This window comes from Pinus tabuliformis, chromosome 2_2 (assembly GCF_031772625.1).
Source record: "Pinus tabuliformis cultivar Carrire ecotype Pingquan chromosome 2_2, CPIR1, whole genome shotgun sequence".
Taxonomy (NCBI): domain Eukaryota; kingdom Viridiplantae; phylum Streptophyta; class Pinopsida; order Pinales; family Pinaceae; genus Pinus; species Pinus tabuliformis.
Window position 1 is genome coordinate 589,601,822 of NC_142300.1, and position 25,818 is coordinate 589,627,639.

Consider the following 25,818-nt stretch of genomic DNA (forward strand, 5'->3'; position numbering starts at 1 on the left):
TAGCATGGGTGTGTTATGGATATGCCCAAGATGACTTCTAGTTTGTATGCAGCTCCACATATTATATTATATTGAATACAACTCTCTAGTATTCCAACAAAATAAAAATCAAATATCCAACACAAATCCTCTTTTCCTTACAAGTCAACACAACAACATTCAATTTTAATGTCTAAAATTAAGAGACAATCTACCTTCTAAATCCTCATTATTCCACCATAATAAAAGTGAAATAGATATAAAATATTTAAAGGCACACAATACAAATCCTCATTATTCCACCATAATAAAAGTGAAATAGATATAGAATATTTCGAGGCAAACCATACAAATTGTTATGCCCAAATTTGGGAAACCATTCCACTTCTAAATCTTGATTTGTAAAAACCAAAAACACCAATACAAAAACAATAAAGCAATGCAATAATTTTGAAAAAATGAAACAACTCTCAAGTATTCCAACAAAACAATGAAGATATATACTATCCAACACAAATCCTCTTCTCCTTACTAGTCAAAACAACAACATTCAATTCTCATGTCTAAAATTGAGAGACAATCCACCTAAATCCTCATTATTCCACCACAATAAAAGTAAAATAAATAAAATAGTAACATTCAATTGTTATGCCCAAAATTGAGAAACCATTCACCTTCTAAATCCTGGTTTGTAAGTGTGCTGTATCATCTTCTAACATGGTATAAAGGTGAAAATTAATTAATCAACTTCCTCAATTTTAGGCCCCGAGCCTGCAGCAGCAGAATAACCCTGTTCAGGAGAGCCAGCAGCTCCATAGGCTCCACCAGGTATATCAGCACCAGCGCCTTGGTACATCTTAGCAATGATAGGATTGCAAGTGTTCTCCAGCTCCTTCATCTTGTCATCAAACTCGTCAGCATCTGCAAGCTGGTTGTTATCCAGCCACTGGATAGTCTGTTCAAGGGCATCCTCAATCTTCTTTTTATCAGATGGATCTAACTTTGCCGCAATCTTATCATCTCGAATGGTATTCCTTATGTTGTAAGCATAGTTCTCTAAAGAGTTCTTGGACTATACCCTCCTCTTGTTCTCTTAATCTTCATCCTTGTATGTCTTAGAAACACGAGCCATCTTCTTAATATCCTCTTTACTCAATATACCCTTGTCATTTGTGATGTTGATTTTTTTTTGTGACCAATGATTTTCTCCTCAGTAGACACATTTAAAATATCAATGGCATCGATATCAAAGCACAGAGTGATCTGGGGAACTCCTCTGGGAGCAGGGGGAATACTAGAAAGTTCAAATTTACCCAACAAGTTATTGTCCCTGGTTTGAGTTCACTCACCCTCATACACTTGAATCAACACACCAGGCTGGTTATCTGAGTAAGTAGAAAAGACTTGCTCCTTTGTGGAGATGATAGTGTTCATGGATATGAGAACTATCATAACCACACATGTAGTTTGTAGCCATAATGAAAGGGGAGTAACTTCTAGAAGCAATAGATCTTTCACTTTCTCATTGCCCTCTCCACTCAAAATAAAAACTTTCATTGCAGCTCCTTATGCAACAACCTCTTGAGGCTTAATTCTCTTGAAAAGCTCCTTGCCATTGAGGAAATCCTCGAATAAGGACTAAACCTTAGGTATCCTAGTAGACCCACCAACAAGCACCACATCATGGATTGAGCGGTTGTCCATATTTGCACTTTGCAGGCATTTCTCAAAAAGCTCCATGCACTTCTTGAGAAAATCCATGTTCATCTCTTCAACTCTAGCCGTAGTAATAGTGATATAGAAGTCAATAACTTCATATAGGGAATCAATCTCAATGGTGGTCTGAGAAATTAATGAAAGGGTTCTCTTAGCTCTCTCAAAGGAAGTCCAGAGTCTCTCGAAGGCTCTATCATTACCACTAATGTCCTTCTTATGTTTTCTATTAAAATCCTATACAAGTGGTTCACCAATCTATTATCAAAATCTTCACCCACCTAAATGTGTATCACTAACATTAGCCTTCACCTCAAAGTACCCTCCTTAATTGTGAGCAGAGACACATCACAAGTATGTCCACCCAAATCAAAGATAAGAACATTCTTCTCACCAAAACTTCTAGCCTTTTCTTCAAGACCATATGCAATAGAAACAACAATGGGCTCATTAATAATTATCATAACATTCAACCCAGAGATTGCACTTGCTTGCTTGCTTGCCTGCCTTTGAGAATCATTGAACTGTGCCGGAATAGTGACCACAATATTCTTAGTAGTGATCCCAAGATAAGTTTGTGCAATCTCCTTCATCTTAGTTAAATCCATGGAAGATATATCTTCAGCTGCAAAATGCTTCTCCTCCCCTTTGTATGTTACAATGATGTTGGGTTTATCGCCAACCCTTGAAATGACCTTGAATGGCCATAATTTCACATCACTCACAATGGAGTGATCAGATAAACTCCTACCAATCAACCATTTTTCATCTGCGATAACATCAAAAAAAATGATTTAGATGAACACAAATGCAAATTTTACACACAATCTAATAACAAACCTATTTTTCGTAAAATTTTGAAACAAGGTTTACCAATTACTTGGGATTGCCAAGCCATTCATGACATTGAATCCCTACACATTTTTGTAGGTGAACAAGAATAGCATCAGCCATTAAAAAATATTAAAAAAAAGATTCTGTTAACTTGTAGATCACACCACATAAAACTAAACAACCATAAGAAAATGCCACTTTCCTTGCTCAATCTTCTCCATGATTATCAATGCTTCAAAAATTCCTTTAAAACATAATGCATGGCTTAATGGTAGGGGCAAGAGATGCAAGCTCCAAGATAATATAAGAGGTCACAATGCATGGCTTATTCACAGAGTCAAGGGTTACAACCTCCTAGATAAATTAACAGTCTGTAATGCATGGATTAGCATGGCTTATTTGTAGGGCTAAGGGTTGCGAGCTCCAAGATAAACCTAGGAGGATACATGGTTTGCAAGGTTGAGGGTTGCGATCTCTAAGATAAACCTAATAGGTTGCATGGCCTTAGCGAATAACCAACAAATAATTAACAATAATTAGAATTAATGATAACAAATATTATGGCCACCCATAATAGTGAATCCTACGACAGATCATTCTTCAATCATCTAACAATAGATCTAACGATGTTGACAAGTACATAGTGGCAACTAAGGGAGTTATTCTTAGAGGTAAACACCTTATGATGTAATTATTATTATTATATTACTTAATATTATGTGGGATCTATAGCTCCCTCTCAAGAGAGCACCACAACACTTTATCCTCATCATACTTTACATCCATTCACACAACTGTCATTATGAGGGATGACAAGTACACACAGTAGTTGTGGGGAGTTTCTGTTTAACACAAAAATACCTCCAATTTTTCGGTTAGCTCAAGATTATTCCTTGATTCTTTGGAGACATGGTAGAAAAAATAGGCTCTAAAAATCATGAAGTGTGACACATATAACTTTCTTCCTGAGAAAAACTCCTCTGCATAATCATGCCAAGAACTTGATGAGGACTCTATCATGAGCCCTGAATTGGGTAACTTATTGGGCTCATTTTACCTAATTGTCCTTGATCAATCCACCATTTTTCATAGATTATGTATGTTTTTTTAGTATGTTTATGTTATTTGAACGAATAAGGGTGGTCACTCTACCAAGGAGGCTAATACGTGGTTATTTCAGGTTTTTTGGACAAATTTTGGACCAAAACCAAGCAATTATGGGCCAGGTGACAACGAAGCTTGAGGTGAGGATTCGTAGGGAGGTTGTCTTTAGCATTAAATGGCCCTTCCTTGAAATCTCCACCCTCAACTCTGAGCTCAATAGGCCACCAAAACGAATCCTAAAGGCAGTTGAGCAGCTTTGGGAAGAGTGATTATTTACTGGCAGTTTGAACAGCTGAGTCCCTTGAATTAAGGAGGGCTACTAGGCCCCTCGTAGTGTATAAATAGGAAGGACTCAGCCTTCGTAGTTTACTTTTGGAACTATTGGGCTTTGCACTATAGTGTTGTCATTTTCTCAGTGCGTTTTCTTGTATCTACTGTTGTATAGCTTTCTTGTGATGATTATTTTTGAGTAATGAAAAGCATCTTTACTTGGCATCAGATCTGAGTTCTTTACAGGAGCCACCAGCTCTTGGGGTTGGGCCCAACCCGAGTGCCAAGGCCTCCTTTATGTATTGTTATTTGTTCTTTATGTCTTTGCAAAATCATTTCTGTTAAGTAGATTAAATCTTGCTGATTAACTAATTCACTATTGATGGTTAGAAAGACTTTTGATGTTCAGATTAAGTTGATAGGTTATTAACAGGGAAAAGCTTCAAAAAAGGGCCATCAAGCACCTCTGATTTCCCCTCTCCCTCAGTGGGATCAGGAGCTGGGATCAAGGTGACCTTACTGCCAACAAAAGCACTCACTTTGTTTCGACATGTAATCATGAGTGTTTGATTTTTATTTGCAAAATTTGGTTACATGTTCAGATTCTTGATTACTTCGTTGCATAGTTAGTATACATGGTTTCATTGCAACTAAAACTTTTTTTCATTCTCTTTACTATTAGCTAGATCAGGTTAGGTCAACGTAACTAGGTCTTTGATTTTACAATTCTTCGTTGGTTCAGTTGAAAAAACAACTTGTGGAACACCTGTACCGACTCTCTATCTGCCCATACCCCATCAATCCCATCTGATCCATCCCCTAACTTGGATTCTTGCCTCACGTTGCCATTTTCTCACATAACCCTAATTTTTGTGCAACATTGCTTCATTCCTTCTTGAACAAATCCAGCCATATTCATCTTTCCTCAACTCCATCCACCAAGTCCTGGACCTCCTCACACCTCTATCCTACCTCCATACTCACTCCTTCACCTTTCTCTCTCCATCCATCCTCCAAAATCCCATTTCTGAACAACCTGTAGAAAATTACAGAGATCCTGTAGAAATTCCAGAACATCCTATAGAACCCCTGCAAACTTCCTGTAGAGGCTCACGAATGAGGTTTCTTGATAGCCAAACTCTGTTAAACTCTCTAGAACGGTGTTAGGGACCCCTTAGGCCCTCTTTGAACCTTCCCGACCTCCTCCAAGCATTTCTTCTTGCCAATCCACCTCTGCATAGTAAAAAACAGTTAAATCGCATGCATGATAATTCTGACAACTTATTCAAAAATACAAAAAGATGTTTTTTTCAGATGTTACTGTAGAAGTAGCTTAGACACATGTATTTTACCTTCCTAGGAGTCAATGGCATCTCTTTTGGTAGCTTGCATCCTCTTTCTTGCATTAGTAGGGCTAGCTGGTAAAATTAGGGTTTGCTAGGGTTTACGTTTCCTTTCAGCTTTCCAGTTTCTTTCTGCAAGTAGATCAGCCTTCTTTGAGTTAGCTTTCATCCATCAGTTAAAAAGCTTCTTCTCAAAGCTCATAGAAGTTGGCTTAAGCTCCTAGCAGACTTGTGCCAGCTGACCAAGTGACAGCTGCGGCAAGAGCTAGTACTTGTGCATACAGCACCATCGCTTCCAAGTTTGTTACGAACTACGGGGTTGATAAAACTAAAGAAGGGAGTCCCAGGAGTTGCAACATTATTGCTGCAATACTGGAGCCCACCATTCTTTTCGGCACCGTTGCCAGGGAAGCGTCATAGTATTTGTGATTGCTGCTTTCCTTCTATTTTTTTTCTACTCCAACCTTCTACTAAGTAGTTTATTTCAGTTTCATTCTGCAATTTCATTTCTACAAAAGTAAATTAGACATTTACTGCTTTCATAGATTAGCCTTTCAATTCCGCAATTTCAATTCTGCAAGCGTAGAATAGCATTTCAATTCTGCAAGTGTAGTCTAGCATTTCATTCCTGCAATTTGATTTCAGCAAAATAGATTAGTCCTTTCCTGCTTTCATTTCAATTCCGCATTTTCATTTCCGCAAGATAGATTTTAGTTAGTTGCAATTCCATCTGTTTCAGTTTTGCAGGTACAAGCAGAAAAAAAGAAAGCAACCAAAAATCTTTTCATGCCTCGTAGGAATAGAGATAATACCGGAAAATTCCTACCCAACACCCCCACCACTTCACTAAGTCACCCTTCTCTCTTCTTTGGTGGCAGTGACCTATAAGAACTTATAGGTGAACCTCATGAGATATACGAAGATCCTATAACATAAGAAGAGCAAGAAAACCATTCCTTTTGAGACCATGGCCGAAAATAGAAATGGTAGAGAAGAGGATGAGAGAATAGAAGGTACCTTCCCCATCCGAGAGATGAACGGGGACATGAAAATGAAGAACATAAGTCACTCAGCCTTACCTAATTTCCATGGATTGGCCACTAAAGACCCTGATACCTTCCTGTTTGAGTTTGTTGTCCTTTTTCGAACTTATGACTATGCAGAAGACGAGAAAAAGTTGAAACTCTTTCCCTCTACCCTCAAGGATGCAGCATTACGCTGGTTCATGGGGTTACCTGGAAACAGTATCACCACTTAGGCTCAAATGCAACAAGCCTTTAAGAACAAATACTGGGATTATTGTAGGTCAAAGGAAACAAAGGGAGAAATCTTTCGGATGACCATGGGAAATGATGAGTCTTTAGAAGACTATGAGGAAAGGTTCCAACTCAGCTATAAAAGGGCCAGGTGCACACTTGATCCTGAATCTCTAAAGCTGGTTCTGCTCCAAGGAGTCCTTAAAGACCATCTAGATACCCTTCACATGCTAGCTGGAGAAGACATCTACCAACTACCTTATGAGGACATAAAGACTGTGTTTAGAAACCACTCTAGGGTAGCCCGGAAAAAAGGTAGGAGGAATCCACTTTCAACTAGTACTACCTTCTCCAAGCATGAGTTTGCTAATCAGACGGAAGACCTCAAAAGTGAGATGAGACAGACCATTGCCATGCAACTTGATACCTTCTGAATCCAACAAAAGAAAGAGGAAGCTGAGAGGGCTTTGGCCATTTTTTGTCCTAGATGTATGAGGAAGTACCCTAAGAATGAGTGTCCATTGCACTCAGTAGAGGTATGTTTCATTTGTGAGGAAAACCACCCCACAAACTAATGCCCAACCTTGCCAAGATTTAAAGCTATGTACCAAGGGACTGAGGCAACCACTAAACCTCTCTACTTCCTTAACCAAAGGAGGCCGTATGAGCCCTGACCTTACCAGCAGGGGATACAAGGGACATCCCAAGCTTATTATAGCCCCAACCAATCTACTCACATGCCTTCTTGGGGTCCCCCTGCTCATCCTTCCTGGTCCGCACCTCCTCCATGGTCTTATCCACCTTAATACCATACTCAACCCATTGCTCATTCGTTTCACTCACATGTCCAACAACAACCTCAGTGGAATGCACCTTAACCGAGGTGGAGGCCCCAATACAACTCTCCTCCTGCCATTCTACCTCCACCACTAGCTAAGCCACAACCATTACCTCCTGCTCCTCCAAGACAACCCCATATGCATGCTCAATCGAACCCGAACCCCAACAACCGACAGGCCCAACAGGTATACACTGGGGAGACAACATGCCCTACCTATGCTGTGGAGATCCAGGAGATCAACTGTGATCCGGGAAGACCCTTCGAGGTCGCCAACCTCCTCCCCCAGAGAAAGAGGAAGAGAAATAAGAAAGTGAACCCAAAGCCATTCCACCCTTTCCTGAGCGACTAACAGTAACCACGAACCAAACCCAGAGGAGACTGAACTTCTAGGAGAACTTAAACAGTTGTGTGTGAAAATACCACTTCTCCTAGCCATAAAAGATGTACCGATATACAATAAATTGATTAAGGAGAAGTGTTTCGGGCACCCAGGCAAGCGGAAGAGAGATGCCTCGACTATCAATGTCATAGGACAACTGTCCGATCTAATGTTGGGGCAAGTAATCTGTCAAAAGTATTTGGAGCCTGGGAGTCTTGTAGTTGATGTCCACATCAATGGCACTATAATCCCCCATACCTTGATTGATCTAGGGGCTGCCATTAATGTGAGGACCAGGGACACCATGCTTAAACTCAACCTTCAGAGTTCCTTAAAGACCTCGACAGTCTTGCAGTTGGCAGATCGCTCCACTGTGACTCCCGAAGGGATTGTGGAAGATGTCTTGGTCCCTGTTGACTCTTGGGAGTACCCTGCGGACTTCTTGGTCGTTCAGCGAAAGGCAAAGCTCACTGGATACCCCCTCATTTTGGGAAGGCCTTGGTTAGCCACTGCATATGCTTACATCAGTTGTCGAGTTGGAAGCATGACCATCAAGAATGGGCCCATGTCCAAGCAGCTAGTCCTATATCCTCCTACCCAACCTCTGCTAGAACATGACTTACCACTCTGGTTGGAAGAGGGAGATGAGGATGAGGTCTACTCCACACCATTGTGCATAGTAGAAACCACTACGGGAGGCCCTCAAACTAAGGATGATTTGATTGAGAATTTGATTCAAAATCCACCTCCCAGTGCACTATCCTTAAAGGAATTGGTGGAAGATACCCAAGCCAGCACCTTAGTGGACCTCTTTGTGACTGATCCAACCTCTCCCAGAGTTAAGAATGTGGAGTTTGGTCTCGAAAGAACTTTAAAGATCAGCTCCTCCCTATCTCCCTCCCCGGAGGAGCTGTGTAGCTTACTGAGCAATCATTTAGATGCTTTCGCTTGGAGCTATAAGGAGATGAAAGGACTCCATCCTTCGGTCTATACCCATCACATTTACATTAAAGAAGATTGTGAACCAGTCAGGTAGCCTCAGAGGAGAATGAATCCAACCCTTAAAGACATTGTCAAAGAAGAATTGCAAAAATTGTTGGATGCAGGATTCATCTACCCTATCTCCGATAGTGAGTGGGTCTCACCTCTAGTTCTTATGCCTGAGAAGAATGGGAAGTGGAGAATCTATGTAGATTACCGAGAACTTAACAAAGCCACCAAGAAAGACCATTTCCCTTTACCTTTCATAGATCAAGTGTTGGATGGACTGGCAGGGAAGAAGTTCTTCTCTTTCCTAGATGGGTTCAGCGGGTATAACCACATCCAAATAAGCCCGGAAGACCAAGATAAAACCACCTTCACTTGTCCATGGGGTACCTTTACCTACCGAGTCCTTCCCTTTGGGCTATGCAACACTACTGCCACTTTCCAGAGAGCAGTATTAAGAATATTTTTTGAGTTGGTCCATGATTCGGTAGAAATCTATATGGATGACTTTACTCCTTATGGGTCCAACTTCCAAGAAGCATTGACTAATCTGGGAAAAGTCCTAACTAAGTGCATTGAGATGAACCTGTCCCTCGGTCCCAAAAAATGTGAATTCCTGATGACTGAAGGGACCGTGCTAGGTCATACCATTTCTTGGCAAGGATTACAGGTGGATCCTAATAAGATTGCTATCATCCAAAAGGTCCCACCTACTCAAAAGGTAAGAGATATTCGGAGTTTCCTAGGCTTAGCAAGATATTATCGAAGATTCATTAAAGATTTCAGTAAGCTAGCCTCACCATTGTTTGGCCTCTTAGGGAAAGATGTTGAGTTTAAATAGACTGATGACTATCAAGGGGCTCTAGAGGATTTGAAAGATAAGATGGTGTCTGCCCCGATCTTGAGACGTCCAAACTGGGCCCTACCTTTCCACATCCACACTGACACCTCGAAAAAAGCCATAGGGGCAGCCTTAGGACAAGTTGAGGAGAAACTGCCATATGCCATATACTTCGTCAGCAAAAACCTGTCCAGGGAAGAAATGAACTATACTGTAACCGAGAAAGAGTTCCTGGCTGTAGTCCATTCCCTAAACAAGTTCAGACACTACATCACTGGTTATCAAACATTTGTACACACTAATCATGCTGTGATTAGATATTTAATGAACAAGCCTGATGTAAATGCTCGTACCATTAGATGGTTGCTTTTGTTGCAGCAATTTGATTTGACTATTGTCGACAAGCCAGGTAAGGAAAATGTTGTTGCTGACTTCTTGTCTAGATTGCATTTGCCTGCAGGTGAAGAAGGAATAGTGGATGACCAGATTCCAGATGAACATCTGTTTGCTATCTCAGTACTCTCTCCATGGTTTGCTGATATAGCAAATTACTTGGTCTCAGCACAGTTCCCTCCGCATCTATCCTCAAAGGAGAAGAGCAGAATCGTAAGGAAGAGCACCCCATTCACTTGGATCGCAGGCAACCTGTTTAAACTTGGCCTAGATCAAATTTTGAGGCGTTGTGTTAGGGAGGAGGAAGTCTTTGACATCCTCCTAACCTATCATGACGGACCTTGTGGAGGCCTCTTTGCAGCAAAAAGGATTGCCTTCAAAATTCTATAGGCAGGCTACTATTGGCCTACTCTTCATCAAGATGCCAGGAGGTACATCAGCCAGTGTGAACAATGTCAAAGGATGGGGAAACCGACTCCAAGGGATGAAATGCCGCTCCAACCTCAAGCGACCTTCGAGCCATTTGAGAAGTGGGGCATGGACTTTGTGGGTCCTATCAACCCTCCTTCAAAGCAAAGGTCTTACATCATTGTGTGCATCGATTATCTGACAAAGTGGGCAGAAACAAAGACAATCAAAGTAGCAACAGAAGAAAAGGTGGCTGAGTTTTTAAGGGAAAATATCTTCTACAAGTTTGGATACCCAAGAGAGTTAGTCACCGATCAAGGAAGCCAGTTCACCTCCAACCTGATTGAATATTTGCTCGCTCGTCACAAGATCAAGCATAGGACTTCCACCCCATATCATCCTCAAGCAAATAGGTAGGTGGAAGTCACTAATAGAGCATTGGAAGGGATTTTGACTAAGGTGGTGAGCAGCAGCAGAAAGGATTGGGCAGATCACCTAGTTGAGGCCACCTAGGCCTACAACACCACTTGGAAGACTACAACAGGTTTCACACCTTTTGAGCTGGTCTATGGGAAGAAAGCTTTGTTGTCCATAGAGTTCGAGTACAATACATTGAGGGTGGTAGCTCAGCTGGACCTAGATCTCAGCCATGCTCAAGGTGAGAGATTACTGCAGCTGAATGGATTAGATGAACAGTGAATGTAGGCCCTCCTCCACTCAGAAATAGTTCAACTCCAGAGGAAGATATGGCATGAATAGCACCTTAATCAAAAGCAATTCTAGCCGGGAGATTGGGTGCTGCTGTATGACTCAAGATACAAGGATTTCAAAGGGAAGCTGAGGAAAAGATCATTAGGACCATATACAGTGGAGAAATGCAATGACAATGGTTCAGTCCTTATCAGGACCATTGATGAAGAAGCCATCCCCATGCTTGTCAATGGGCATCGATTGAAAATCTACAGGAAACCCCTTTCGAGGCAGGAGTTCATTGAAACTTTGGAAAAATCAGTGCTGGTAGTGGAGCAGGGTTCTGCCTCTATTCCACCCACACCTTGATCATCAAAAAAAAAAAAAAAGGAATAAAAATATCCCTGGGTGAAAACCTCTCTGAGGCGCCCAGGGCAGACAGTGAGGGTGAAAACCTCATGGAGGCGCCCCAGTTGTCTCTCAGAAAATAAAGAAATGGAATTAAAAAAAAAAAAAAAAAGATCCTTGGGTGAAAGCCTCATGGAGGCGCCCCTGCTGTCTCTCTCAAAAAAAAAAGGAAGAAAGAAGAAAAAAATGAAAAAAGAGAAAAAGTAAAAGAAACAAGTCTAATCTCTGGAATTATTGCAGGTTGCAGGGAATATAGTGCAGATAAAGAAGGTCATGCAGAACGAGGACAAGGGTCCATACCAAGCTACCGGACATCCTGACAAACACTCCCTCCATGGCCACTCACTTTTTCCAGGATTTGAACACATTCGGGTCGAGATTCAACCTTCTACAGGAAGTTCTGAGCTTTCTACAAGAAGTTTTGGGGCTTTCTACAGGAAGTTCTGCATTTCTATAGGAAACATCCTGTAGAGCCTTCGGGCAGGCCAAATTTGGTTTTGGAAGGGGATTTGAAGCTTGAAGTTTGTTGATTAGGCCTGTATCCACCTCTCTCTTCCAACCATCACCTGTTTCATCTCTTTCGACTGCCATTGCAACAATCTGGTTATGTATTCCCGCACAGTCATACAAAGAGTCGTGTTTTCCTCAAATTGAATTTTTTTGTCCAAAGTGACAAATCAAGCACACAAAGTCTCGCACACTCTACCTGTCAAAGCTCCATCAGGACCCTTCATTCACGAATACAATCTTGCTTGTTTCAGCATGCATCCCTGGAGGAGAAGCAGCTACAGGATGTCCTACAAGAATCCTGTAGCAGCTGATCTGTCTGGAGCACATACTCTGGAGTTAGTAGTCGCTGAAATCGAAACAAGGGACATGTAAAAACAAACTCCACTTGGACATGAACACATCCTCAATAGCTGAGAAAGGACAAAGCCGTGCATGCAGCGTTTACAACCAGAGGATCGGGTCCCGAAGCCTTGCATACAGCATCAGCCAATGAAAGAAGGAGTTCCAGCGCCTGTGCATGAAGCAACAGTGAGCAAAGTCATCGTTCCATTTTCCAAAGCCTACAGAACACGCCCATGGCCACACAGGTAAGTGTCTAACCTTATTTGTCAAATTGCATAGACTATACTCTGAAAACTGCATGTCTGTGAAATGGTGCGGATTGAACGAATTCGGTGGCTAGTCAACTGGCCACCCACAATTAGTCGAATGGCCTCGTGGGATTCGAACAAGCTCAGTTATGCCAAAGAGATGTGTAGCTGACACGTGGGAAGTGTCCAGTCGGGGAGAATTGGTGGGATTGGCAGGGTGGCGGCGGTTAATGGCAGAGAAAGGAAATGGTGGTTAGAGACACGCTGAGGAATGATGGCGATGACGTTGGCTAACGGATCGGCCTGGACACCTCACCCCTTCGCCATGAATTACGTTGTAATTCAAAATTGCCTGGCCAAAGAACTCACGATGAACCACTGTCATTTACACTTGCAACCGTTCTCAGCAAAGTACGCGTCCTCCTCCTCTGCAATTTGTTAGCCTGAGCTTCTCGGACCGTTTCAAAATCCTCCCATGTCCCAGGCTCATTCAGAAGCATGGTGACATCATCCAGAAGCCGAAAAAGATTTCTACAGGAAGGAGCTATACAGGAAACATGGCATAGCCTCCTGGAGCAGAGAAACCTGGACTTTTTGCATCAAAATTGGAGTTTCGAAAAGAGGTAGGCTCGAAAACACCATTCCCATGCATGATATTTCGAAAGGTGGTGAGTTAAACTTTCTGGAGTAGGAGAATTAGAAGCAAGTCTTCCTGTGGGTCAAGAATAGTAGTTTTCCTGTGTGATACACAGAATTTTTCAGTTGGTTCTGCGCCAAATTCTCCTCCACAGTTCTTGTTAAGAAATTCCTCCTATAGAAACGATAAACCACTGTGAGGGCTAACCTGTGCATGAAGAATGTGACTTTTATGTGGTTGTATGCATGCTGGGGGTGAAAATTAAGCTCTGCACTCTATCTACGGGAGCCTCATTCCCTTTTGATAGTCGATTTTTGGGCAACAACAACATTATAACTAGGGAATTGATGCAAAGTCAAATACAAACATCTGAGAAACCTTGTCCTGAGGATCAAAAGAGGAAACCATAAAACAACAGTCCCTTTCTGCTTAGAGCATTGAAACAGGGCACTTTCACCATGCCAGGAGAGTTTATCAGAAAGGAACCCTCGGATTCCAGGAAATTGCGAGAAACTCCTGAGGTGGTGGAACTATTCATCAATGCCAATTGGATGACCTTCTATGACAGACTTCAAGGCCATGAGGATGAGGTAACAGAAGAATTCTTAATGTCCCTGCAGCCTAAGTCAAATACACTGGCCACTGTAAATTTCAGAGGGTTGACCTTAAAATCTTACCCCACAACTCATTAGTCGAGTCACTAATCTGCCATTGGGGATACCCTGGAGCAAAGAGGAGAGAACATTGGGCCAAAAAGCAAAGAAAGAATTATTCGTACCAGAGGAACAGTTTTCAGAAGATAAGAATGGGGTTTGGAGAGCCAGCCTACACCCTTTTTGGAGCGAGGTCAGCCTTCAGATCATGAAATACATTACCTATGAGGGGCGGTTCAGTATTGTTTACGATTATCACTTCCGGTTGCTAAGTGAACTCAGACATAGGATGGATTTACCCCCCGAACAAAAGTTAAGCATCCCCTATTTCCTCCTACAATCATTAATTGAGTGTGGCACAAAATTGAAGGAAGGGACACCGGATCAGCTGACCCATCATGGGCTTATTAAGAATCTAGTGGAAGATGCCCTCCATACCTACATTGTCCCTCTCTCCTAGGAGATTTTCCGCAATATGTCCAAGGATGATGATATTCGAATTCTGGCCGAGGAACTCACTTCATCCAGTAGTGAGGAAAAGGAGCACATTGAGGCAGAAGAGAAAGCCAAGGGTAAGGAAACCCAGGACCGACCACCATAGAAAGAACAAGAAGAGAGACAAGGGAAAGGCCAAGCTGCTGAGCCCAAAACTGTGGGTGGAAGAAAGGCACAAACACCAAGGGAGAAATGATTGTAAATCAGGGCAGAGAGGACTGAAAAAGTCCAAGCAAGTGAGGGCACACCCAAGGCAACCATAGAAAAATTAAAAGGGAATGCACCCCCAGCCAAGCAGGCCAAAACAATGAAAACCATTTCTACAGGAAGCCAGAAAACAGTCAACCCATGACTTTCTACAGGAAGTTTGGAAACAAGGCAACAGAAGGAAAAATTGCCTGAGATTTTATCCAGGGAGGCAACAACTGTGCTGGCCACCCTAAGCACATCTCCAAAGCAGAAAGGGAAGCGAAAGAGGGAGCCTTCCACGTATTTTAAGGCAAGAAGGAGTGTGAGGATAAAGACTGGCAGACCCCAGCCACCGTCAAAAGAACCAATCATGATTGTAGACACCCTAGCTACACAAAAGGAGAGGTCTCCCTCAAATGGATCCATCACTTATGAACGGGGAAGCCCGAAGACATCCACCTGGAGAGAAAGAATGAAAATGTTGGACACAAAGGCCTCTCTATAGGATGCTGAGACTATTCTACAGGAAACACTAGCTAGGCTAAAGGAGACCGAAGAAATGGAAGGTGAGGCAGTTAAATCACCACATGAGGAAGAAAAGGTGGAGAACATTGTGGAACCTAGCCCCCATCCTAGTTTTGGCTCCTAGTATAACTTCTTAGAGGCCAGAAAGATCATTCCCCAAAAATTCACATTGCCACTTTTCCTTGCACTAGAAGAAGAGAGAGTGAGGACCCACACTTGGATGAAGATTGCTATGTCCAAGGGTGTGGCAGATATAGGTCCTCTGGAGGAACAACTCAAAGGGGCAAGAAGGGAATTGGCTATGGTACGACATGTGGAGAGAAGCCAGCGGGTCAAGCTACAGGAAGAAAATGAGCTGCTTGGACAACAGCTACAGTTATAAGGACGGAAGAAGGAAGATAGGCCTCACATCTTGGGAGAACAACAGCAACAAGAGGAGCCCACAACAGCTAAACATACACCTGATGAACAACAGAGAAGGGAAGGGATGCAGGCTGAAATTGAGACACTGAATCGACAGCTACAGGAAAAGGAATTGCAAGCAGGACTGGAGATACAGTCTCTGAAACAACAGATACAAAAAAAGGAGGCCAAACTGGCCTGCATGGACAGCTGGGCAATGGAAGCTCTGCAGTGTAGGTAGCCTACCAAATCGTACGCCCTATACCTTAAGGATCAGTGGTTACAGTTTCAGATCAACACCTTGGCCCAAAGGGGCATCACCCCATTCTAAAATTATCATCAATTTGCAGCTCTATGTGGCAGTAGTTCATTAGAGGACAGGGCCAAATTATCAGAGTTTTACTTGCACAACTTCGCCCTTCTGAACATGAATGCATGGGATCCCAACACTGTGATAGGAGATGTCCAACTTATGGCCATGGCCTCTTGGATCAATCATGAGGAAAAGAGAGCAGCAGAGGTCTGCAGTATCATAGGCAGAGAACTGAGTGAGCCATTAATGATCAGAGCAGAGCCGGATTACCCCTCAGTAGTGATAAGTGCCCACCAGCACTTGGCCAACAGCTCTCAGGATTTACCAGAATACATTGAGCAACAGGCTCAAGCTATTGCCCACTTTGAGGACATGGAGAGACTGTTGGGAGAAAACTGCCTACATGCCTGCACAAGGCGGTGGAACACACTGCCTCACAGCTTGAAGGTAAGGGAATACCACTCTCCCACCAGGATGAGGGAGGCCTTGGCAAGGGTGCCTCTCCACAAACAGTTGATTCAAAATCTGCAGGCCAATTGGTTTGGCTTGAAATTCAGTCCCCCTTTGCTTTTGGGATTGCTAGAAGGAGTTAAGGAGGAGGAGGAAGACAGACAGTGGGAGGAAGTGGAAAGGAAAGCAGGATTCCATGACCGGGAAGAAGATATCACCGCAGAGGCCTGGGACGTGAGCGAGGTGATCAAAGCTATAAAGGATGATGAGTTGGACTAGTTGCTCAGAGGATGAGCAACCCATTTAGCAGGGGGGTGAAGATGAGCCCCGAATTGGGGAACTTATTGGGCTCATTTTGACCAATTGTCCTTGATCAATCCACCATTTTTCATAGCTTATGCATGTTTTTTTAGTATGTTTATGTTATTTGAACGAATAAGGGTGGTCACTCTACCAAGGAGGCTAATACGTGGTTATTTCAGGTTTTTTGGACAAATTTTGGAGCAAAACGAAGCAATTATGGGTCAGGTGACAGCCAAGCTTGAGGTGAGGATTCGTAGGGAGGTTGTCTCTGGCATTAAATGGCCCTTCCTCGAAATCTCCACCCTCAACTCTGAGCTCAATAGGCCACCAAAATGAATCCTAAAGGCAGTCGAGCAGCTTTGGGAAGAGTGACTATTTACTGGCAGTTTGAATAGCCGAGTCCCTTGAATTAAGGAGGGCTACTAGGCCCCTCGTAGTGTATAAATAGGAAGGCCTCAGCCTTCGTAGTTTACTTTTGGAACTGTTGGGCTTTGCACTATAGTGCTGTCATTTTCTCAGCTCGTTTTCTTGTATCTACTACTGTATAACTTTCTTGTGATGATTATTTTTGAGTAATGAAAAGCAGCATTACTTGGCATCAGATATGAGTTCTTTATAGGAGTCGGTAGCTCTTGGGGTTGGGCCCAACCCGAGTGCCAAGGCCTCCTTTATGTATTGTTATTTTTTCTTTATGTCTTTACAAAATCATTTCTATTAAGTAGATTAAATCTTGCGGATTAACTAAGTCACTGTTGATGGTTAGAAAGACTTTTGATGTTTAGATTGAGTTGATAGGTTATTAATAGGGAAAAGCTTCAAAAAAGGGCCATCAAGCACCTCTGATTTCACCTCTCCCTCAGTGGGATCAGGAGCTGGGATCAAGGTGACATTGCTGCCAACAAAAACACTGACTTTGTTTTGCCATGCAATCATGAGTGTTTGATTTTTATTTGCAGAAGTTGGTTACATGTTCAGATTCTTGATTACTTTGTTGCATAGTTAGTATACATGGTTTCATTGCAATTAAAATGTCTGTTCATTCTCTTTACTGTTAGCTAGATCACATTAGGTCAACGTAGCAAGGTCTCTGATTTTACAATTCTTCGTTGGTTCAGTTGGAAAAAAAACTTATAGAGCACCTGTACCACTTCTCTATCTGCCCATACTCCATCAATCCCATCTGCTCCATCCCCTAACTCAGATTCTTGCCTCACATTGCCATTTGCTCACATAACCCTAATTTTTGTGCAACATTGCTTCATTCCTTCTTGAACAAATCCAACCATCTTCATCTTTCCTCAACTCCATCCACCAAGTCCTGGACCTCCTCACACCACTATCCTACCTCCATACTCACTCCTTCACCTTTATCTCTCCATCCATCCTCCAAAATCCCATTTCTGAACAACCTGTAGAAAATTACAGACATCCTGTAGAAATTCCAGAACATCCTATAGAACCCCTGCAGACTTCCTTAGAGGCTCACAAATGAGGTTTCTTGATAGACAAACTCTGTGAAACTCTCTATAAGGGTATTAGGGACCCCTTAGGCCCTCTCTGAACCTTCTTGATCTCCTCCAAGCATTTCCTCTCGCCAATCCACCTCTGTACAGTCAAAAACAGTTAAATCGCATGCATGATAATTCTGGCAACTTATTCAAAAATACAAAAAGATGTTTTTTTCAGATGTTACTATCGAAGTAGCTTATACACACGTATTTTACCTTCCTAGAAGTCAATGGCATCTCTTTTGGTAGTTTGCATCCTCTTTCTTTCATTAGTAGGGCTGGCTGGTAAAATTAGGGTTTGCTAGGGTTTATGTTTCCTTTCAGCTTTCCAGTTTCTTTCTGTAAGTAGATCAGCCTTCTTTGAGTTAGCTTTCGTCCATCAGTTAAAAAGCTTCTTCTCAGAGCTCATAGAAGTTAGCTTAAGCTCTTAGCGGACTTGTGCCAGCTGACCAAGTGACAGCTGCGGCAAGAGCTAGTACTTGTGCATACATCACCATCGCTTCCAAGTTTGTTACGAACTACTAGGTTGATAAAAGTAAAGAAGGGAGTCCTAGGAGTTGCAACATTATTTCTGCAATACTGGAGCCCACCACTCTAGTTCTTCAAATAGGCTATTGTGTTGCATGCCTCATCCCACAAATGCAAAGGTAGGCCTTGGTCATGCAACATCACCCTTTTTGCTCCCACAATTCTATGGTTCTTTCTCTCAGCCACTCAATTCTTTTGTGGGTTGTCGAGTGTTTTCAATTCTCATGGAATTCCTTCTTTTGCACATAAATTTTTAAATTCATTCAACACGTACTCAACTACATTATTTCTCCTAAGAGCCTTCACCTTCTTCCTAGTTTCTTTCTCAACCAGTGCCTTGAATTCAATGAACTTGGAGAATGTCTCATCTTTCTTCCACATGAAGAAGATCCAACACTTCAGTGAGAAGTCATCAATAAAAGTTACAAAATATTTTTGTTTGGTAGTGGAGGCTATCGAGAAATGTCCACAAACATCGAAGTGGATCTTTTCTAGGACTACATGTACTTTGCTGTCCTAATCATGGAATGTGGATTTTGTGTATTTCTCCAATGTACACCCTTTGCATACATCATGTTTCTTAAGTGCTCCTTTAGGGTGGTCAACGGTTATTTGTTGTATAATCTTCAATATGCCATGATGAAAATGGCCAAGTCTTTTGTGCCAAAGTTCACCGATATCGTGGCCCTGCACTTTCTCCTCCTTATTTCTTAATGCAATAGAATCTTCGACATTTAGCTTATATAGGTTTGTTACACGAACCCCAATCTATTGCACATATCTCGTGGCTATGTGTCTCAAGAATTATTTTCCTTTTTTGAAGATCAGATCATAACCATGGTCTTCCAAAACTACAAAAAAGATGAGATTTTCTTCAGGCATAGAACAAACATGACATCCCTGAGCCTGACAGGGGAACTTGAATCCCTATTAAAGGTGAATGTCCCAATATTGGTTGCATTGTACCTTCCTTCACCCCCTAATTTGATGTGCATATGGAGATCTTTCTCGTGTAGGTCACTGAAAAAATCTCTACACCCTGTCATGTGGAATGATTCACCTCAGTGAAAGCACCGCACACTCCCCATCATTGTGCTGGACATGCATGTGATAAGGGTAAAGTCATGTTCGAACTATGAAGCCATGTCTTCAGTTGCTCCTCCTCCTAAGGTGTTCTTTCTTGCATTTTTGTGTGGAAATTTTGTGGTATAGTGCTCGTATTCATGACAATGGGAACATTTAATTTTTTACAAATCTTTCTTCTTTCCCCCTTGGCTGGATTCTAGCTTGGTTTGAGATTTCTTCCCTTTTCCCTTCTTTCCCTTTTCGACCAATGCAAAGTTTTATTCATCTTCACCCTTGGATGAGGTCCCATATTTGGTATTCTGCCTTATTTCCTCTTGTACCAAATTAGGCCACAAGTATTACCAATTTATTAGTTTCTCCCTTCCGTTCACTGTATCTTGATAGCTATGCTAGCTCTTAGGAAGGCCCAGAAGGGATAGGCTTACAAGGTCATCCTCTAAAAGAATAACACCAACTCCTACAAGATCGTCATGAACTCATGTGAACCCACTCATATACTACGAGATAATGTCATTCTTCTACATCTTTATATTTCAAAGTCTATCCTTGAGCACCAGCTTCTTGTGGTCACTACTATTCTAGAACATATTTGCCAATGTCTACCACATTGCATAAGGATTTTCTTTCCCATGGATATTGATGATAATGTTGTCCCGCAATCCCTCCAATATTATTCTCCTTGCCTTTGCTACATATTTCTTCCACTTAGCAATGTCTTGGGCATTAGATTTTGCTGGATGTCCAACATCTCTCTTGATGTATTGTAACAATCCATTGTCATCAAATACCTCCTCCATGTGATCCTTCCATGTGATGAAATTAGAGTTTCCTTCCAATTCATGCTCTAGCCTCAACCCATTGAAGTTCATCTTCTCAACTGAAGAGATCCTATTACACTGAACTGCAAATTCGAATGTCCGGGGAAACAACTTCAAAATTCCCGCTCTATTGTGAATCCTTCTCTCGTACCATGTAGAAATTATGGTGTATATTTACAATTGATCATGAAGTTTTTTCAAAATCACAACACAAACACCTACTCTATTGCTCTCTGGGAGTTAATTCACAATTTAGAACAAAACTTTTAGACATGGAATAAGAAATAACACACATGCAAAAAATATTTTTTTGCGGAAAGAAAAATACTAAAAACCCCAATGTCTGCTTACATTAATCTGATGAATGGAGATGTACTACAATTGCTTTGCTCAACTGAGCACAACCTCTAATTGAATAACCTCTCTCTTTGCTCACTAAGAAGATCTAACCTAGACATAGTCAATTTCTTCCTTTGCTCAAGCCTCTATTTCATGAGCAATTCCTTGAGAAATCAGGCCTCTATTATTTAGGAATTTTTTCCAAAATGGATTGCGCAATTCCTAAGGTTGGTCAACTGACTGCATGCAACACTTCTACACTGAAGACTAGTCTACAACTGATGCTACACTACCTTGGAATCTCCACCACATTTGGAGAACTCAAATTATTTGGATGAACTATCTATTTTTGGTCGATTGATCACTTAACTGAATGATCACTGAGTTTAACTGATGTCCCACTCAATAACTGACCTTCCACTAGTTCCTCCAACAGTTAGAACTAGTTTAACCGAAAACAACTTGGGATAACTCACTTTGATTTCTACAAATTAGCAATCACACATGCTTAATTAAACTCTAACTCCTCCAACTCAAATTTATTGAGTAAACTGGGTGACACAATCCATGTCATACAAGTTAACTACATCCAAGTTATCTATTGATGTGGAAATTCATTTTTTCTCAATTTAATCAAGGCAAAATCAGATTGAAAATTTCTTGCTTCATTTTTCAACAATCCTTTAGGTGAATCTAATCCATGTTGTTGATGATAGTAAGGATTACTAGTACAACAATGTGTTGATAACAACAATCATTGGATAGAAGTAGCATTCAAAAGAAATGAAATAGCCAAAAAACTCGTATTAAAACACAATCAATGGAGACCTTGAAAAGTACTCGAAATATGTTATTGCCTATCCACATTCAGTGAAAGTTCCTCCATCACTCCTCTCACAAAGCACACTTATGTTGTCAGCCTCCATCACCCTAATTCGCGTCAGTCGTTGTCGACCACCATCACTCTGCTTCCTAAAGATGCCATCAACAATGTAAAGACCTACTCTTAATCCTTTACCTTTTTTTACTAATGCCTCATATAGAAAATTTTAAGGCAAATTTAATTTTAAGAAAAAAATAATATTTTGTGTTTAAAAATTGTCTCAAAATCCCCCTCCATGTAGTAGATTGTCTTAATATCCCCCTTCCTGTAGTAGTTCCGAATGCAACAACAGACAAGTTGTCTCTAATCCTATCAACAGAGGTCGAAGGGACAAAAGAGGAATTCATTTTGAGGAAATATTGCTACGGAAAGTTATCACATTCTTCAGATCCAGCGACCCCCACGAAATAAAGAGCCCAACAAATTGTTGTCTTATATAAAATAACATGAATGATAAGTGAAATAAAACCCTAGGTATGGGCAGGACAATAGCAACCAACAATCTGGGGGACTTAGGGTGCATTGTTAGAGTTAATTTTGCAGTTGTTAGATAATATTGTCTTGAATTGATATGTTTTTTTCCTAATTGTTAATGTTCTAAAATGACTTTCTTCTTAAGTGGTCATTGACATAAATATAAAGTTTTATCTTAAAATATTTATGTCTCATAGTGTTTTTGTCTTCAATATACAGTTATCTTAAAATAATTTTGTCTTAAATTGTTTTTGTCTTAAATATAAAGTTCTGTCTTAAAATATTTGTCTCAAATTGTTTGTCTTAAATATAAAGTTTTGTCTTAAAATATTTTTGTCTTAAACTATTTTTGTCTTAAATATAAAGTTTGTCTTAAAGTATTTTTGTCTCAAACTATTTTTGTCTTAAATTTAAAGTTTTGTCTTAAAATATTTTTGTCTCAAATTGTTTTTGTCTTAAAGTTTATATTTAAGACAATTCAATCGATATTAAAATTTAATGTAAAATAACTAAAATAAAAAGTGAGTTTTTAAGACAAAAGATTTCTTTTGCCTTAAAAAAATCTCTTAAAAGTGCCCTTTGTGTAGTAGTGCTACATCCCCAAAAACCATCTCTTATTTCACAATCAAAATAATACATACAATATAACAAGATTTTTAAGTATGGATAATCACCACACTTTACCATGGATATTATTAACCATAGCGTACCATGGCTTATCAATAACAAAAGCCAAAAATCCATCTCTCATTTCACAATCAAATTATTTTATAAATATTTTCTTTTATTTAATTTTATTACATTTTTTGGTGGACACTCTCCATCCTAGTATGGAAGAGATATTGTAATGCCGTATTATATTATGTTATCTAAGCATTTTAAACCACATTTGTTGGTTTGAAATGTCGACCAATTCCTATTGATGTGATTAATATGAAAGACATGCTCATAAACTCTTATTTACTTTGAATGCTAATTCTATTTCTCAATCAATTTTTTCAACTTCACTTACAAGTGTTAAATTGTGACCTTATAGATCCTAAATACATGAAAGGTGTCTCCTAGATCCCGTGTTCTTGTGGGATTCCCTACATCAGAGAAATCAGTCTCTCGGATTCCCTACATGAGAGAAATCGGTCTCTCCATTAACCAAATAATCCAAGAACATGCAACAGACATTAGGCACAATCGCTCTCGCTCATGAGTTCTTGTTGAACATGCTAAGAAATATATGCGTGATGCAAGAGTCATTGTAGTGGTTCATCACTTCCACCATAGGATGCTAAGAGATTGAGAAGCATGCAATCAATATCAATAGGCATGATGGTTGGAAATTGACTAAGAGTTGGATTCAGGCCCTCTCTTCTTGATTCCAGTGTTATTTCTTTTTTATTAATTAATTATTAGGTAAAAATTACTTATTTTATTTAATTATTTTTTATTCAATTTTCATTTCATCCTCATTTTATTGAATATTATTATGCTTGTAACTTTATTTCTTTATTTAAAATTAATTAATTAATTAATTAATTAACAGTAGTAATATTTATCCTATCATCACAATTTGACGCCTTATGATTTATTGACTTTATAATTTCATCTTTGATTTTGAATTTAATTAATTTTTATATTTGATTGACTTTGTAATTTTGTATTTTAATTTTAATTTAATTAATTTTTATATTTTAATTTTACATTTGAACTTTAATTAATTTTTATATTTAGGTTAATAATGGATAATGCTAGTTTGCAAATTCCTAATGGCTAACTCTTGACCTGATGCATCCTTGTTATTTATTCATTTTGGTAGATGAATTTTTTCACCTTTGTCATGAAGATGAACCCCATTCATTCTTTTGAAAGGTTTACCAAATCCACATCAAAATAAAAAATAAAATTCAACAAAATAAAAAATAAAATTATTAACTAAAACACTTTGACTTACATAAAAATAAAAAATAAAATTATTAACTAAAACACCTTGACTTCCTCAATTTAAGTGAAAATAATTAAATGTAAAAACTAAGATCAATATTTAAATGAGTTTAGATCCATTTTAGCTCTGAATTTATCAAGTTGTGAGAGAAATCAAATCATATCTCCATGCAAATTTTTATTCCAATTTTGCATTAAAAAAAAATTGCACTAGAATTAATATGAATCTAGTAATTATTAATAATATGACCATAATTTATAATATTAATCCATTTGATTTATTAATAATTATTACAGTTTATAATGAATAACTATTAATATTATATTTATTTATTTTTATAATAATAATAATTATTAATATAATTACTATATTAATATTAATTTTTATATTATTTTTGATTTTTAATTATTTATATTTATATTTATATTAATTCTAATATTTATTAATTGACTATTTAAAAATATTAAATAATAAAAATAAAAATATTATTGTTATTATTAAAAATAGATAATAATAAATGTAGTTGATTCACTTATATCAATTACATTTATTAATGTAGTTGTGAATGTGTTTGGTATAGGTTTATATATCAATCACATTTATTAATGTAGTTGTGCTAGCATATTTAGAAACAAAGTAATATGATAGTAAAACTTATGTTCTTCATATTTTCTATCTTTCTCAACCCACTAGCTAGATGACATATGGAACTTAGTAAGAATGTTTCTTAGTAAAAATTAGTATAAAGAGCACAAAAAAAGGCCCTGAAAATAATGCAAATTCAAGCAAGATTATGACAAAATCTCAGAGTTTTTGAAAGTCTGGGTTAAAGCTGTCAAACGTTAAGATATTGGGTGGCCACCGGCTTTTGATGGTGCTGAATTCTTTTCCATAGCCAAAAAATGATTCAAACACTCCAGCACTCAGGTCTTTTAAATTTCTTTCACCAGATTTTGAGAAAAAAACTATGTTTCCCATTTGTGGCGTCCTTAGACAACGGTTCTTAGTAATAGCAATCAAATGATTGAAAAAATCAGGTTGAATAGGCGATGCAATTTCTAAATCGGTCGTACTCTGAGCTTAGGTTGCTTCGTTGCTCTCAGAGACTGTCAACCGACGCTACTTTTTGTCCTGATTATTGTGATATAAATGTTGGTGATGTTTTTAATGGTTTATCGTTTAAATTGTAATTCGATATAAAAATAAATTTATAAAAAAATTAAAAGCTCAATAATTTAATATTCAATTTATTCAAAATTTAATTTTGAAAAATAATTATTATAAAACACAGACAATTTAAATGGAGACAAAATGATAAGTTAAATGCAGTGATAATACCGATAGTGGCAGACGTAGGACCACAGAGGGGTGCAGAAAAGGCTGATTTTCAATGAATGTTAGTATCCATGTACATGAGAACGAACGTCATGCACCTGTTGAATCAGGGTTTTAGGACACCCTGTCAGAAGTCATGCTCTGAACTTTCAAGCGAATGGTTAGCGAATGGTTTTGCTCTGACAAAATTTTGATAATGGTTTTGCTGAGATGTACCATTATTCTTTAAAAAATGTGTCGTTTCATCGTTTTTCGTTACCATTGACATTTACAAAGTTTTTTCACAGAAGGATGATCATTTTAACGTTCCTATCAAGATGTCAGGTCGACCAGACATAGTTAATTTAACGTTAACATATGGAGGGCGAACTTTAATAGCGCAGTTTCTTTCGTTCATA

General features: G+C 39.4%; 1 pseudogene; it reads right to left on the reverse strand.

Moving 5' to 3' along the window:
• Nucleotides 1-718: 718 nt before the first annotated feature.
• LOC149194031 (heat shock cognate 70 kDa protein pseudogene) overlaps nucleotides 719-25,818 on the reverse strand; it is a 29,922-nt pseudogene continuing 4,822 nt past the window's right edge.